Source organism: Hermetia illucens, chromosome 4, assembly GCF_905115235.1.
Source record: "Hermetia illucens chromosome 4, iHerIll2.2.curated.20191125, whole genome shotgun sequence".
In the NCBI taxonomy this organism is placed as follows: Eukaryota; Metazoa; Arthropoda; class Insecta; order Diptera; family Stratiomyidae; genus Hermetia; species Hermetia illucens.
In genome coordinates, this window is record NC_051852.1 from 154,639,169 (window position 1) to 154,656,779 (window position 17,611).

At 43.0% G+C, this 17,611-nt stretch overlaps 1 protein-coding gene across 2 annotated transcripts in view; it reads left to right on the top strand.

The window, feature by feature from the left end:
- Nucleotides 1-17,611, top strand: part of LOC119654564 (EH domain-binding protein 1) — a 153,792-nt gene that overhangs the window by 65,036 nt on the left and 71,145 nt on the right. The window lies entirely within an intron of this gene.

A 17,611-nucleotide genomic window follows, 5' to 3' on the forward strand; every position in this document is an offset into this window, starting at 1 on the left:
ACACACAACGCCCGTGCCAAAACTATCGTCTGCAGTGCCATCCCACATCAGGACCGGTTCAACATCACGAATTTCAGTGACACCTACGCAACGAATTACGGCCTCCAGAAAGTTCTTTGTTGCGAGATTGACATTTAACACCTTAATCGATTACATTTTGAGATATGTCAAACGTAGGCTGGAATATTTGACGTCTCCTTTCGCTTGGACTATACTGATAAAGGACATCAACCCTGGGCAATTATAGCGTCTTTTTAAATTAATTAAAGTATTAAATTAAATCTGCAAGGATTGAAACTAAGATCATTTTGGCCTCCTGGCGTCTTCATCAAGGATTGTGTATGCAAAGGAAATTGCACGTTTGTTGCCGAATATAGTCGTGTGGGGTATCAAATGAAAGGTCTCGATTATTTCTTTCCGAAGGAGGAAGTGCGAGGGCTAGGAAGTTATAATTTTTTCTACGAACTCATACTCACAGACGAACCAACTGAAAAACCTGGCAAAAATCATGGACCTGTCACCATATGGTGCTTATGCCTCGAAATATCTTTCATACCGATATCTACTCATATTTAGTTAAGAATAATGTTTTTAGGGAAACCGAATATTTGGGGAAATGTTATGAAATGTTCCAACGATGCCAATGAAAATTGTTATTGCATTAATCATAAAATAGCGTCATTGAAACTACGAACATCTTCCTCATGGTGCCTACGCGAGCTGGTATCAACAGCAACTACTGGCTCTCCTTTAACTGAAAAGTATTCCTTTCGCCATACGTTCTCTTCGTTCAAAATCTCGTCCAATCTTGGGGCCTTGTACTTCCCAATGTCATTGCAGATCGTCCATTGCTTATACTCAGTAACTAGCGGATAGAGGAAAACGCAATAAACCACCCTAATCCATTTGATATAGTTGGGTATTCAAATCTCTGTTCTCAACTTTTTCAGTTCAGTTCGCAAGGATTGGAGAATATTCTGCAAGTGATGTGTCTCTTTTCAAAAATAATGACAGCAGACATAATACATTTTCGAACATTTTGCAAAATATTTCACACTGAACCGTTCAGCTCAGTTATACCAGAGATCTTTCTACCGCATTAATCTTAGTTGAAAGATCGTTTTATTATTCATTTGATGCTACAATTTTTCCAAGCTTTGTATCCCGTGACCATGCGCCTCTGATCGTATCTTTTTCGTTTCTTTGGTGAATATCTTTCTAAGCGCCTAATCGTATTTTTGCAATCTTCGCATTTGAAGAAAAACAAAAATGAAATAAATCGACTTTTTTTTTCAATCTTCTACTTTCCATTTGAACGCAAAATAATTAAAAATAATTTCGGATGAGCCAGAGAAAAATATAAAAATATATGAAATGGTTTACATTAAGATGCATAAAAATAGAAGATGTTGTTTGGACTTGAAATAGGTTTCAAAATGAAATGGTGATGGCTTTAACACTGACTGTAATAAATTTTCAATTATGCATTTTCAAAAAAAAAAGATATCTAAAGTTGAAAACTGTTTTTATATTATGTGGGAAGGAAACGTATATGCACGGTGTATTTTAAGATCTTTTAATTGGCTGCCTTGATTTATGAGGTTGCAATTGGCGGTGAACGGTGAGTTTTATTTTCAATAATGCTGGAAAAGGTAATTGGAGAAGATACGATCCAATATGCTACTATCAAAGCTTGTTCTGATTGCCACAGGTGTCGCAAGGTAAGTCTACCCCATCAAGCCTATAAAAAGAAGTAAACTGCAGTCGAAATTCATATTATTCAGTTTTTATGAATTTACAAAAAAAAATATTCATATCAACAAAGAGAAATTAAATTGAGACTATTTTGGCAGTTGCCGTTCCACTTGCGTAGTCTGGGAAAGGTCAGCTGCGTTTTAAATTGATGAAAGATTTGAATGTGTTCTACAATAAATCTTTTAACTTTTGTTAGCAATTTTGTTTGATGATGCGATAGTCAGCCAGCTTCTCGATCTTTTGCTCCGGGTTCGAATCCGCGTTATGCGCATATGAGTTTGTGTTGCTTTCTTGCAAATAAAAGAGTGTCTTCTTCAATGGCCCGACAGGCCGAATTGGCCCTTGTCCTCCAGGATAGACTTCCTCCGGCCGTCTCGATCCTTTGATCGCATCCTCCGCTTGTAAAATTTCAGCAGCTTTTTACTGGCTTCGTCCAATGTCCAGACAATTTCCTCCCCTCTGAACTAGTTCAGCTGGAATACCATCGAATCCCGGAGCCCTGTTCCGGTTTTGGTTGCACAAGGCGGCTTTCACTTCTTCAATAAAAGGAGGGTCGACTTGTTCTTCTTTTTCTTCAGCCGTTGCTCCGTTCACAAGCGGGGTCGGCTCATCGTGATCGGTTTCGCCATTTGGTTCTATCAAAAGCCTGATCTGGATGCAGTCGCGAGGCTTTCAAATTCCCATCCAGCATATCAAACCACCATTATTTCGGCTGGCCTTTTGGAGACTTAGATGTTCAGATCAATCTCGGCGAGTAAGTTTTTGCTAGCGCGAATTACGTGACCATACCATCAAAGGCGCATATCTCATAATTTTTCCATGATCGGTGCAACTCCACATTGATCCTCATTTCGGATGTTAACAAGGTGTGTTACGCCACTAGTCCAACACAACATCTTTGTCTCCATTACCGCAAGACGCCGTTCACTGTCTTTTACAGTCGGCCAACATTCAGAACCATAGAGAGCGACAGGGCGGACGACATTGCGGTAAATTTCAAATTTACGTTCGTTGATACGTCGACCACAAAGGATACCAGGGTCGACTAGTGTGTTGTTCATAACTTCCGAGTTCGTCAAAGCTGTACTTCTCGCTGCCGCCTCCACTGGGTTGAGCATCTTCTTAAAGCACCGTATGCCGTTCGTACATTTTTATTTTCCATATCGTTGTCAAGTATTAATATTCTGTCATTGCTGTATTTTCGCTGTTTTTTCCTGGACGTCGAGTGACATTTGCTGATATTAAGAGCCAGCTTACTAACTGTGCATCAAAGTATCTAGATTTGCCTACAGGGAAGCGCAATCCATTTAGGATGAAACAGAGGAAAACAGCTCGAGGTCATCGGCGTATAACAAGCAAATACAAGTGAGGATAGAGGGGAGGTCGTTAATAAAGAATAAAAATAAAAGATGTCCTAGAATGGATCCTTGTGTCACACCAGAGGAGGGGAAAAAAGACTAGAAGTGCAACTATCAAGGGAAACGCTACCGGATCGAAAAGGGAGGTAGGAGGCAAGCCATGTAATAAGTGATGTAGGAATGTTGAGAGAGGCGAGTTTGGACAACAGTAGCTTGTGGTTAACGGAATCGAAGCGCTTAGAAAAGTCCGTGTAAATGACCTGGACTTCCTGACGAGAGTTGAGGCATTTGGCCACGAAGTTGGCGAAGTCCAGAAGATTCGTTGCAGTAGATCGACGTTACGGATATGAGACCAGAAAGGCTTCAAGTTACCACGCGCCAATTCGTCTTTAACACTGTCCAGATAATCCTTCCTAGACTTAACTGAAGATCGTAGAGCGCTGAAATGGCCAAAGTCTGCACGGTTTCTGGTGGATAAAAACTTTTTCCTCGCAGCTTGCTTCAGACGAAGTTTTTCATGGATTTCAGTGGTGAACCATAATGGGTAGGAGCTCAGGGATTTGGAGGAGGAAGGAACATAACTAGGAAGTAAGTCAGACAAAATGAAATAAAAGGACAGAAGGACTTGGTCACCGGTTAATGGCAAGAGAACGGGAGCCTAGTTGATTGATGCCAGAGCTAACTCTCAAATTTGCCCTTATGAAAGTTGAGCTTCTTAGAGGGCTTGTGCATGTGTGTGTGTGTGTGTGTGTATGGTGGGGGAGAAGCTACAGCTTCTAAGCACTCATAGTATGGGAGTTGAGGCGTGGCAGTTGTGTCTTGAACTCAAGAGCAGGATGATGGGCATCAGGAGCAACATAGGGAAGCGCAAGAGGAGATTGAGAAAGCCGCAGTTCTGGCATGTTGGAGAGAACTAAATCGAGCGTGCAATTTAGATCATTTGTGGTGCGGTTGAACTGAAGACCAGCACAGGTGTTCATCAAAGTGAATAAACGGAGAGACGGATGAGAGGAACAAATTGGAAGTTGCGGCGGGCAGGGAATGTTAGGCCAGGAGAGCAAAGGGAGCTTAAAGGTCAGAGAGAGGAAAGTTAAAGTAAGGAATTCTGAAAGATTGTCGACGAATTCATCGTACAGATAGGAGTAACTGAGGCAAGGGAAGTATACGCAACATTTAATAAAAGGAGCGGCTTTGGGAGGGAAAGACGTAAGGTAGCGGGTAGAAGATGAAGAAAAGATAGATTCCTCTCCTCCACTTCCACCAGCTGATTTATCTGAAGCAAACGAAAGACAGAGAACCCCTTGAGAGGCTCAGATATTAAAATCCTATCATCCAACCACGTAATTAAGAACTTCATCAGAAAAAGAAGAATAGGCAAATCTGGTAACGAAAAGTTGCTTAGGCAGTGATGCGACTTGCAGCAGAGGTCCACCCGAGTGCGTAGGGGAGGAGCTTGGAATAAAGGCAGCTGATGTTTGGTGCGCTGCGGCGGAAGGCATTGATAATCCGGTGGAAAGATAGCGCGCGGAAAATGGGTTAGCTGCTACTGGAAGAGCTATGAAGCTCCGAAGTACTTCTATCGGCGGGTGAACAACAGCTTCTCCTGATGAAGCAGGTTCGATGGGCGAAGTTTGGGCTGGAGGGTTCGCCGGGAAGGTCGAAGCTATCGGAGCCACATCAAAACAGTGGGTTACGTGCACGGGGGGAATTTAGGTATAGTATCCGTATTTTCCGCAACTTTTGTGGGCATGCTAGCCGAAGCGCGTAGCGGGAATGATCCAGTGGCCGGTGATATATTGAAGCCAGATAAAGCGCCGGATAGCGGAAGTAAGCCGGGGATGCACCTGGTGACTGAAGATTGGAGTTGGCCGTTCAAACTGCTTGTTGGATCGCCTCCAGCGCCACTGTGTGCTGAAGCTGGATCGCATCAGAGAGCTGACTGCTACAGCGGTAGGACACATTCGAAGCAAACTTTGTACGAAAAAAAGAAGAAAAGTCGGGGCCAGCGAGAACTGAACTGATTGTGTGTGATTACATCACGACGTTTGGTTTGGAAGTCGATGGTCGTTTCTGCGGATGTTTTTATTCCATCTTTTAGCTTTGACCACGATTCTTCGACGTCGAGTTCGGCTAGGGATGTCTTATCGAAGTGGTTGGATAGCTCTGTAGTGTATGCAGCCGTTATTTGCCCGCTACTAAATTTATCAACGTCGAATTTCTGAGAACTGTTCTTCGTAGTGACTTTACATTCACTATGCTGGTTGCAGCCCGTTTTTCGATAAGAACATGGTCAATTTGATTGAATGTGTAACCATCTGGCGACGCCCATATACTTTTGTGAAAGTCGCGATGTGGGAAGCAGTAAGACGCTGTCCTTTCTCATTCGTGCCTTAATGGTGGCTGTGCTCTTCAGTTGTTCCTCAATGAGAATCTTCTTGCCCAACCCGTTACCATTGAATCCGTCCGTTCCGAGGTAGGTGGTCTCACACTCGCCAGGACCGTCGTTGGCGTTATCCAGCAAACACCGCAGGGAGCTAATGGCTCGGTTTTCTCCACCAATAAAAGAGGGCCAACAATACTTTTGGTTGATTCTCCAAAGGTAAAGGGAAATTGACCGATTTTGTTTTCAATTTATTCTAAAATTATGAAAATATATTCCTATGGTTGCTCAAATTTACCAGCATATTTTTAGTTCATATGAATTTGAATATTTTAACTTTCCTGTACTCCTTCATGGGGGTGTATATGTAATTATCTCACCTTGACAATGTCAAGGATCCTTGGAATATTTGTATAAAATTAACGTTTCTCCAAATAGAAGATATGCGTACAACAAGCACCAAGAACTCAGTCCTACTATTCCGTGTTTTCGATCAATATGTTTACTATCCTTACTCGTATTCCAAATTTATTTATTGACGAATTTCTTGCCGTCTTTATTGTCAACCCCTAACGAAAAATCCCAACTAATTTTGTTTTATTTCCCGCAAGCGTACCATTACATCATGTAAAGCACTTTTATGACGATGTGTATAAGGATACCGGCAATTTTGTTACGGTTACGAATGGGACCAATTCCCTTATTCATTGCCTAAAATTGTATCAACCATCATCGACATGAAATCGTTATTATTGGGCTCGGATCTGGCTGGAACTAGCTGTCGACTTGTTGTCAGTAGTATGTGGGTTGCATGCATCCTTGAATTAGAAATGTCAATTCAATCACGTGTTTCCACCACCTACGCATTGTGCTTACGCAGGAGTTTTATATACGACTGAGAAAAGCTTGCTTCCGTGGGTAGTAGCTGAAATGATTACCATTTGAAAATCTGAAATTTTCCATTATTCCATGGAGGACGAGAGATTTCCTTTTTGTTTTAGAATATTCCAAGACGTGCTCAATTTCTTCTAGGCAAATTGTTGCGTGAGGAAAACTGTTAAGATAAGGTCTCTATAAAGGTTGTAGTAAATCAGTATGAAGTAACTAATTTCTGGAGGAGATTCTGAAAATCTTGCTTCTGGCTCGACCTTAAAACAAGTATGATTTTCAATGTCAATTTGCATGCAAATTGTCGCGTTTTATGTTTGGTAGCACTAAATTAGTTTTGGACAATTTTTCACGTTTGCATCTTCGTAACTAGTTTAGTTCTTCAGATTATGGAGATACAAAGAGGGTTTGCATCAAAGGCTACTATCGCTGATTGACGTGAATTACTTTGTTACATGCAAGTTTGGCAAGTGTTTGTGAGAATATTGTAGTATCTGATGGTTTTGCGATACACAGATCTTTGTGGTTCATTTATCATCTTCTTTCTATATCCCATCTCGACTTCCTTTCCTCCTTTCAAATGATCAATTTAATTTTCAATCGAAAAGCCCAGCAACTTTCAAATCTGTCGAAACCCTGAATCTTATTCAATAATCATATAATTATAAACATTTTAAATTAGAAATTATCATTGAACCTTTTTTTCTGGTAATTAGTATTACCATGCTATGTATATGCCATGCCAGGGTGCAATTAAATGCTTTTTGGCTAACGGATCGTGGCGAGCAATAGAGAAATTTCCTTGGTTTGTGAATTTGCAATGCTGCGAATGTGCGCGATAAAAGAGCAAAAATCGTTGGGTTTTTTGAGTCTAGAGTAGATGTCGAGGATCATCTTGTTCCAACTAGATGACGACTGTTATGATTTAGGGCCTACGTTTTTCAGGCAACACGTGCAATAATTGTTGGACGCTTGTGGTAGGATGGTAACAGCAGCGGACCAAGAAGACTGATTTTGACTATGGGAACCGGTATAGAGATATTAAAGAGGTATTTGAAGATGCAGAACTGGAGCCATTACTTAATCTAGGCTTATGTCGAAAGCAGAAAGGATTACCAAGATTGAATGGAAAGTAATTCAACAAGTCATTTCAAAATTCCCCAAAGCCAGTGATTCAGAAGTAAGGAACTAAAAACCGAGAGATATTGAATGGCATTTACTTGCTTATGAACAGCTGCTTGAAAAGCACAAACAAGAGGGGCGAAAAATGAGGTCATCATGATAATCCCAAAGGTTGAAAAGGACGAAAAATTCCCAACTATATTTTCACGTCGACAGCCAAGATCATGCTTGTTTTTTGGGGGACCCTTTCAGAAAAGTGTGTTATCAGGTTTTAAGTCGAGTAAAATAACCGCAGCCTAAAAGTTGGCTGACTACCCGTTCTGTTCTTATCAAGAAATAAACACTGACTATCCTTAGTGGCGATTCGCATTATTGCTTTCCACACGGAATAGTCAGTCGATTTAATAGGCTATAAACTTCGTTAATAAGTTCTTAACTCCTATTTCTGTTTAGTTTAGTTCAAATTCCTACTCTCCATTGTCAACCTTGGGCGGTGAAATATCACATGCTTTGGATGCTCCGCTATGCCACTGCATCCAGGAAAATTCAGTGATTCATTCAACCCAAAGCGATCCAGATATTGCCTAGGTATAGCTACCATCGTGTCCTGTCAGGAACTGAGCAATGTGGTAATTGGTCTACTCATATTTTCGCTGAAGCCATACTCTGATGTTTGCAATGAGCCTGTCCATCCAGCGACCCTGGGTAGACTCGTCTCATCTGTATTGCTAGAGATCATACGACTCTAACTTTGTCAGGTTTCTGTATGCCCCTTTATATTTCTTGCATAGGACATCACAATTATTTCGTCCATCAGAATGTCGGCTGGCATAATTCCCGCCACTGCCTATACTGCCTCATCAGGTGTGGCAAACCCATCAGCCGTTAAACTGCATCCTTCGCTGAGAATTTGCAAGTGGCTCCGCCATCATGGTGACGTGTGACGCAGAATGAATCGCACCCTTCCGGCTAGAAGCTACCTCCGAGAACGCTTCTTCTCGCCAATATTCGGCAACATTTTACCAAATGCCGCGATTGCACTAGCTACCTTTTCACATGCTTAGTCTAGGTGTTCCCAAAAGCTGAGCTTAGCATCAATCATCACCCCAGGTATTTGATAGTCGGCATCGAGACGACCGACTTCCACTTTCTTTTTATTTTTTTTCTATGAAGAAAACGGGACGGGGCAGAGGCAACTCATCAGACGCTGCCTATGCTTTGAAAGCAGCGTAACCAAAAGTGGCAACAGGTGGAAAACGCTCCTTTGTATAACCGCAAAAACACGACAAGAGTGCGAATTATATCCAAGTTAAACCGCCTATAGTTTGAGCCTAAACTACACTAAAGGTGGATTACTGTTTAGGATATGAAGGGTCCGGTCCAACATCAAGTGGATATGGACTTAGGATCCCTCATATCCCAAACGATTTTTTCTATGGTTCGTTATTAAGACTGCTTCCGTTTTCTCATTCGCCAAAGTCAGCCCGGCTCTTTCTAGCCAGGGCTTTACCTTTCCTACTGTCTCTGTGGCCTATTGGAATTAGAAAACAAGACGATTTTTTGCTTTTTCCACTGAAGAGGAATTTTCCCTCTTTTAAGCACGCTTTGAAGGTGCCATCCAAAGTTGGAGCCTTGTTTTCGCTGATCCCACTACATATTTCCCCTAGGTCCCCCTCGATTGCTGGAAGTATGACGCACTCATTGAGCTGCACTATCACCGTTTGCCTCCCTTATTTGGTGGTGAGGAAACAGAGCAGCAACCGTATTTTTAAAAAGGCGTGAGTACGTGATTTGAGGTGGTGTTTGTAGCATTTTCATTTCCACCTTGTAAGCTGCACCCCAAGGGTTTATATCGGCATCGTCGCACAGTCGTTTAAAGCAGTTATTTTTCCTCCTTCGAAAGACCTCCTTTAAGCGATCCGCAGATGTCTGCATGTCTCCTCTTAATCTCTCCTCACTCACTTTCCCTCTAACTCTCTGGTTAAGCCTCCTTGTCCGGAAACATCCGGAACTAGTAGTTTGGTGGCCTACTGAAGAACAGTCATTTTTTAGACATAGTAGCATCGCGTGCTGTCATCCAGTGGGTGATTTGGGTGACTTTTTCTTTAGTCGTACCATGCAGTGATATATCGGCCTTGAGCGCCGAGGAGAACGTGACCCCTTTAAAATCGCTCGGCGTCTATCCGGACAATCCAGCCGGCATTCTGCGAGAGCCGTTTTGGAAGCTTGATCTGCCCTTGATTTCCATGCAGTTCGCCTGCTGGACACTGTTAGTGTAGTCCTCACTGATTTGTAATAACTTTACTGGATAAAGCGACGCTCATGTATGTCAGATGCACTGTAGATCCTGTGTCCTCCTTCCTCTGAAAGTGTATGAAGTTCCGATATTCGCGAGTACCACGTTTAGATCCGCGAATGTTTCGAACAGAAAAAGTCCTCTCACATTCCTTGCTTGGCCACCCAATTCAAGAGCTCTCGCGTTAAAATTGCTGCTGCTATGATTTTCAGCCAATGTTCTCTCGCGTTCAAAACGAAGGCGTTCACCATCTGATCATACTCGGTAAGTGTAGTGCTGAGTGAAGAATAACAACTACAATTTTATTTTACAGTGTATATATATATTTCGGGAGCAACTTACCCCCTTCATCCATACAAAGCTAACTATATATGTGGTTTCTTTCACTTTTACTTTGATGAATCCATCCTCCGGATGCTCCATTATTTTCTGAAAGGCTTGTTCTGCGCAAGCCCAAAACGGTCTTTAATCCAAATATCAATACCGTAATTTCGATATAGCTCACTAATTATGGCCATATCGATATCTTTCTCCCGCATGGTTCACGAGAATAGAGTAGATGGGGTTGATTCGAACCAACCCTATCTGCAATTTGGATTGGGAGCTCTCTTGTATGCTGCCACTGCCTGCATTGTCCAAATCCTCTTTCTCTTTGCACAGTAGCAATTTGGGCTAACTCCAGAGTTTTTGCTGATATCACCTTCTGCTCTCCATCTCCTGTTCTTCGAACTGATGCATGCATTCGTAACGAGGCCAACATATCTTAAGCATGATTTCAATGCCGCTTGCTCCCTGAGCCGCCACATAACCCTGCCTATTCTTACTCTCTCTGCTACCAACAATTTGAGTGTGGCCTCAACTGGTAAGCTGATGGTAACGGTTTGGATTCGGGAGCTTTTTTTAGCATTTCCACCGCTGACTCTTGTAGTCCGAACTATTTTGTCATGGCCTCACTAGCCTCCTCCTTCGGGGTGATCTTATCTATATCCGTGTAGACGATAGTGATCTTCATCCTATTAACTTTTATTTCGGCTTCGTGTCTTAAAGGGTTTCCAGTTAGATACAAGAATTTCTCCGTGGTTACATTCTTGGATTTCCAAAGCTCCAACATAAGGTTTCCTTTCTGGAGCCGTCTAATGGTGCTAACATTATCTACAAAATTGGTAGGTTCAGGGTCTGCCTACACTTTCCTGAGAATGTCAGCATATGACTCTTCACCAGGTTTGGAGATGATAATAATCTCCGGTCTTATCTTCCCTCGATCACTCCTTTTTTGAGCACTCACCTCTTTCTTCCTTGAGAGATCGACTCTCTTCTCCCGGAATGGTGGCTATGCGAGTTTCGCTTGTAACTTCAGCCGTCCTCCTCACCTACTTTATTTTTTTGGGATTTGTGGGTTTCCCGGTTTGTTGATTTGCTCCCTTGTGTGGCGTAGCTCATTTTTTCGCCGGATTTTTCACTCGTCCTTAATCCTGGGTCATGCCATACGTCAACCGGATGCCTCTTATCATGGCACTTCTGTATATTCTGGTGCTTCTTGATGAATTCGTGGAGCTCCATGAGGTTGTTAACCAGAGCGATAAATGGAAGTTCCGATTGATCGTTGGCTCTTATATCGTTCGGGTGCTTTGCCGTCAAATTTCCTTCTTTTTCATGCGCTCCAACTATAGACTCCCCACTGGAGTACCACTTTTAATCGCGGGGATTTTGTGCCCGTATGGGTGGGAATCTGCGAAGAATCGAGCCACTTCTGAATGAATCCGTCAATGGACCAGTTCTAGTCCCTCCCGCGCGTTTGTAATATTGATTGCCACAGTAACCTAGGTTCGCAATACCGAGGCACTATGGTCGTTGGATATCAACGGCCGGGAGTCCGTTCGCCCACTCTTAAATGCTACCGTACCGATTTTCCGAACCCCTGCACAGTAACTTTATTCCTCCTCTTCTTCTTCAGGTCGAGTTTTATCTCTGTGTATCCTTCTTACAGCCAATTTTTATTCACGAGTGGGCGATTTGTTCCCACCTACCCGGTCTGCGCATTAGTATGTCCAGATACTCAAATCTGTAGATGAGTGTATGGACATCCCCATAACCGCACAAAGGTGCGTCCCTGATAGAATATTTCTCAACACCACACACCCCACGTATATGGCCAGAACGTCCATTAAGAAGCTCTTGAAATCCCTATATCTGTGATAATTTTCCAAGAGATTGTTATATATCTGGATCGATCTGTTTTGTCACCTGACTACGAGTTTCCACGTTTTCAATACAGATATTTGGTGGTGGATGAACTGCTGCGGCAGCAAGGATTAACTGATTATGCGACTCAGCTGAACGAAATCAGGGTACTAATCACGGGCGGACTCTTTAACACGCTTCAAGGGCCACATCCAACCACATCCACCAACTGCAGGTGTCCCGATTGGAAGCGATGCTAACATCTATAAAGTAAATTCAATCTCATGATTTCGCTGGCTCGGATTCGAAGGCCGATTGTCATGGATGTTTGTGTCCGTCTTTGTGTTTGTCTCCCCATTATAGGCTTACCACTTGCACTGCATTATGTTTTACGGTAATAAAACTAAACAATGGTTTCATAATAGTGAAGAAGCAAGCACTGAGAAGGAAGAAATGAAAAAAAGGATATATGGATGCTAGTGAGGAGTACACAAGAAATACATATATAAATTCAGATTGCGGAGAGCACGTTGTGAAAACTGGTTAGATTTGCTTTGAATTTCAAACACGTATCCTTTTTTTCGAATTTACAACGGGTTGTTGCCAAGATATACCAAATTGAGAGTATCTATCATATCCACTCAGTTAGCCCTTGGCAACAATTGAACCATAAGCTTTCCTCTTGAAATCATTACATTTTCTCTGCATTATTTTCAAATCATGCTGAAAAATCAAGTCCTGGCATATCGATTTTCTCTCTAGTAATATATTGAAGTGCCGAGTCGCGTGTTCTTTTCCAATTTTCCTCGTTTACCAGCTCTAGGTAAAGCGTATGTGTACACACATATGTATAGCATATACAATTCTCGAATAGCTTATCGCAAAGAAAATTATGACAAATATCAGGAAAAGGATTTTTCTTTGGGCTGATTTACAGGATAATTTCAATGGTGTTGATTTTTATTGGATTTTATTGTGATGATGGTTTTTGATTTGAAAGTTTTCCCACTTGAGTATTTGCCCCAAAAATTACATATAAAAATCTGGATATCCTAGCGAACACACATGTCCTGAACTCATAATGTCTGTTAGTCATTTCCCCTGTTACATCATATCTTCGTCCTCAAAGTGAGTCATACCAGCTATGATGCAAAGAATCCTCACCATTAACTAGGGTATCAGTTGAGCTTCACGATGTTGTCAATCCAGTTTATCTCGTACTATCTCCCCCGAGAAATTTGATGTCCTTGTCATCACATTATCACAGAACTTAATTGAAACTAAGACCCATTTCGGCCCACATCAAACCGTTGGATACCAAATCAAATCAATTTATCTCCCGTCATATCATCGGTACAGCCTTGGATTTTAATATCCTTAAATTAATTCAACTCATTATTCTTGTCATTAGAAAGTCAGCAAGGAAGAGAATTGAGATGTTGTGTGACGCTCGCTGCTATTTTCTTCCATGGAAATATCCTTTTAATTGGCCTTGCGTTCTTTCTACTTTCTCCATGGCTGCCGTTGCCAGTTTATTTCTGTTGGCAAATGTAATTTAATACAGAATATTATTGCAATTAAGGATCACTGAGTTATAATAGATTATATGGATTATTATTGTATTTAATTAAGCCATACTTCGCTTGCCGACTACGTAGCAAGGATACTCAGAGTGCACGTGCAGAAACATTCGATATTATATTAAAACGCCATAAGAATCACGGCAACTGGAAAAAGGAAGCGAAATTGCGAAAATCGATTCAATAAAGGAAAAACCCATTGGTATCTATTTTTCTGCACCGGGAGTTAAATTGGAAGCGCTATTACCGTTCAGATCCACTTTTACGTCTCGTTTGGGTCGTATTGTCTATGACCTTGTTTATCCTTTTGGCGTGGCAAATATGTAGGTAAGTTGGTGTCAGCTGTGGTGGAATCGATTTGTTCGAAGGTTGAAATGAAATTCATGGCTGGCACGCTAAAAGGGAAATGGAAAATGATAAAATTCACAAAATATTCAGCCTGTTGTGGATGGGATAAGTGGTTGCAGCGAGTTCATGGATAATATTGATCGGGCTGAAGTAATTCAATTTGCTGGTTCATTTCTGAAGGGTTTTATTTGCTTCTTGCTAATGGAAAATTGTGAGGTGTGGTATCGGTAAATGAAATGGAATTGGAAATATTGGATACAAAGTTCAAGGATGGTTACTTACTTTGTGTTAGAAGCGTCTTTCTTCAAAGTCAACGGAGCGTCTGGTACCAGGAAAGAGGTCGTGGCCGCTGTAGCGAACGCTGTTTTGCTTCTATGGAATGCTGTCTCTGCCTCCATTGTCCACATCAAATGAACCTTCTTGAGCTTGGCTGGAAGTCCTTTTAGCAGGTGATTGAGTGGAGCCGTAATTTCCGCCGCCTTAGGAATGGATCGGCGGTAGAAATTGAACATGCCGAGGAAACCCCGAAGCTCGGGGACTGTCTCATGCTTCGGGAAACTCTTGACAGCCTGGATCTTATGGGCCGGAGGTTTGATTCCCTCTTCGGAAACCGTGGAGCCGAGGTATCCTACCTGGGTCATCTAGGTAGCATCTTGCGAATGGGCAATCGCGCAGAAGATGGTCTGCCTTTCGTTGGCCCATTGAAGAGCGATTAAACTCGAAGAGCCCAAATAGGGTCGTTATAGTCATCTTCGGAATATCTCTTTCGGCGATTGGGATCTGGTAGAATGCTTTACGCCGATCCACGACGAGAGAAAACTTTGCCTCTGATCTCTTGAAGGAGATCTTCGACGATTGTTAGTGGATACTGGTCCGAGGCAATACAGGCGTTCAGGCGTCTGTAGTCTGTAGTCCGTCTGCTTTTGGGACGATGTGGAGGGGGCTGGCCCACTAGCGTACGATGCCCTTTCCCTGCAAAAGTCTAAATTGTTCTAGGCGGGCGCCGGTGAGCCTGCGGGGACGGTCGCAAAGCGGAGGGTCCGGGGTGTGAATTTCATGCTGGACGGGAAAATCGGATAAAGAGATGGTGGTGCTCCGCGGCGAGCAGATGTCGTTGAAATCATTCATGAGTGTCGAGTATCGGAGGCCCAATTCGCCAGGCGGTGTGCCGGCCTTAGACATGATGGAAACACTATGGACGGTCGTCGGGGCTATTCAATTTTGCTTCGATATGATGCCAGTTAGCGAGTCAATCAGTTTTTTCCATTTGACGTCTATAAGCAGACCGTAACGAGCTAGGAAATCCGCGCCAATAATGGCTGAATGGACATCTGCGAGGGGTAGATTCGGCATAACCCCAGGCTGAGCGTCAGAATGTGCGTGCCGAAGGTGTGAATTGGTGAGGCATTGGCTGCACGGAGCGTGAGAGGCTGGCGAAAGAACTATTTCCGGTTGATCGAAGATTTCCGGAGTAGTGATATGAACGAACCTGAGTCGATGAGGAATTTTATGCGTGCTTCACGGTCGAAAATGTGCAGGCGATTTTCCGGTGGAAACTTGCGGTAATACCAACACCAATCCGTATTGGCGGCTGGTGTGTTGGAACGGGTCCTTTGGCGGCTGGTTGCCCTGCTTCGAGAGGGCCCGCGATACGGTGGTGGGTCGTCTGGAAATGCGGTTCGTACCTGCAGGTTCTGTCTCGTGAGGAAGATGAGTTGTGCTATGCTGAGACGAAGAGCGGCTAGCTCCCGAGCAACTGAGTCAGTTTCGGTGGAGATCTTATTGAAACTGTTGTCGTTGAGGCTAGTGGTGGCGTTCAGTTATTTAAGGAAGAAAGGAGCTGTTAGCTCAAGCAATTCCCTACCATACGGCCTCTCCAACAGTTGAGCCCTATCTGCTTTGCAATAAGAATAACACGAACGTAGCGCACAACACGCCTCCTTCGCCAGCGCGCATCTCTCTAACAGTGTTCTCTGGAGAGAGTTCCTCTGTGATTGAATAAAGTTGCTGACGAATCTCATCCCACCCAAGAAAGAAAGGTGTGATCGACGTGTTCCACAATCCCACTGCAAGATATACAATCAAGGGTCGAATTTTCCCTAGTTTGTGGAGGTGAGACTGAAAATATTCACGCCCACTAAGAAGCTGGGTAAGGAAATAGTCACCCTCAACTTTCGATTCAGCCAAGCATCTAAGTTACCAATGAGCCGCGCAGTCCATCTGTCGCTTGTCTCGTTTTACCAAGAGAGGTGCCACTCATTTAGTATACGTTGCCATTCTCGCAATTACCTCCTTTGCGATTGTAGATGGTTGTGCAGTCAGCATTACATCCCGTTCAGAGGGAGTGCGATAGTCAGATGCTACCCGCAAAGCTCCCCGTGGTTTAAACGTTTTGTCAAACGGCGGAGGTTATGATAGTGCGGTAGCTTCCGCCGTCCCTTAATACCACATTTCGATGCCTTTCTGAGCAAAAAAGTTCAGCAGGCTGTACTTATCATGTTCATAATTAAATTTCCGACCCCTTCACATTACAGCTGTCTTCAGCGCCACTCTACCTATTCCAAGAGCTTCGACAAATCCCCCGGTGTTTACTTTCGCGAAGTTCCATACACATGCCTGCATCAAAAGTCCTGCATCGTTTGATTTGGTGTTAGATAGACGTTTAATACCGTTACCCCTAAAGGTAGAATGCAGACAAAGCCAACCTCTCGGCCTTAGGCAAGAATCCTAATGCAGATACAGTCTTAAACCCAGATGGCAGCGGTATATGATAAGCCGGGGTCCCGTGAAGCTGAGTTCTTGTTTCCGTACTGTCTACTGATGAGTACTAGATTAGCTTTTATCTCCGCAGCGAATTGCACTATCAACTCGGGAGTACGGTCTGATGAGCGGTTGGACTTCGATTCATAATGATATATAAGATGCAAATCATATCTCGGATTTTCTCTGAAGACTGGAAAGTGTCCCAGTTGATGCAGCGCTCTCAGCAGACGTGTAACGATCTCTACAAAGAACGAAATTCTCCCTTTTGTTGCAGGTATTCCCTTTGCGACTTACCTTACTGCATCGACAGCATGCTGTTGTCCTTTCAAGTCCGCAGCAAATTGTAGATGTGTGCCCATAATCTAAGCATCTGTAACACTTTGTGGGGGCTGCTGGAATTTGTATCCTACATACTACCGAGCCAATTCTGATTTTCGCGCTGTTAAGAAGTTACCTAGTCACTTCCACCACGATGAGTTTTTGACCCTCTAGAATTTGCAGAGGTGCGGACATTGGACATTCACGTTTGATAGTCTCTTCTACTTCGATCTTTTCTGTGCGGCGGTCAAAGATTTCTCTCCAAGTGGATCCTTGACTGCCTCACAGAACGTATCTTTTTTTGTTGTCTTGGAACCTAATTCGATAGGGATTCCATCTCTTTTGTTTTTCGAATGGAAGACACTTCTGCTCCATCGTTTCCTAGCTTTATCTTATGACGGATCTCGCTAAGAACCTCTGCATCATTCGTCTTCCCACATTTTAAGGATCAATTTGTTGCTGCTTTCCAAAAGGTGCAGATGCTTATGTTTTTTTTGTAAATTAATAGAACTAAATCTGTTGAGGAGTGGTGTTTACTCCTCCATTTATTCATTCATGCGATTTAAACTCGCCTCCATTCTTCCTGTCCGAATAGAACAACTGAACCGAAAGCACGAACGAC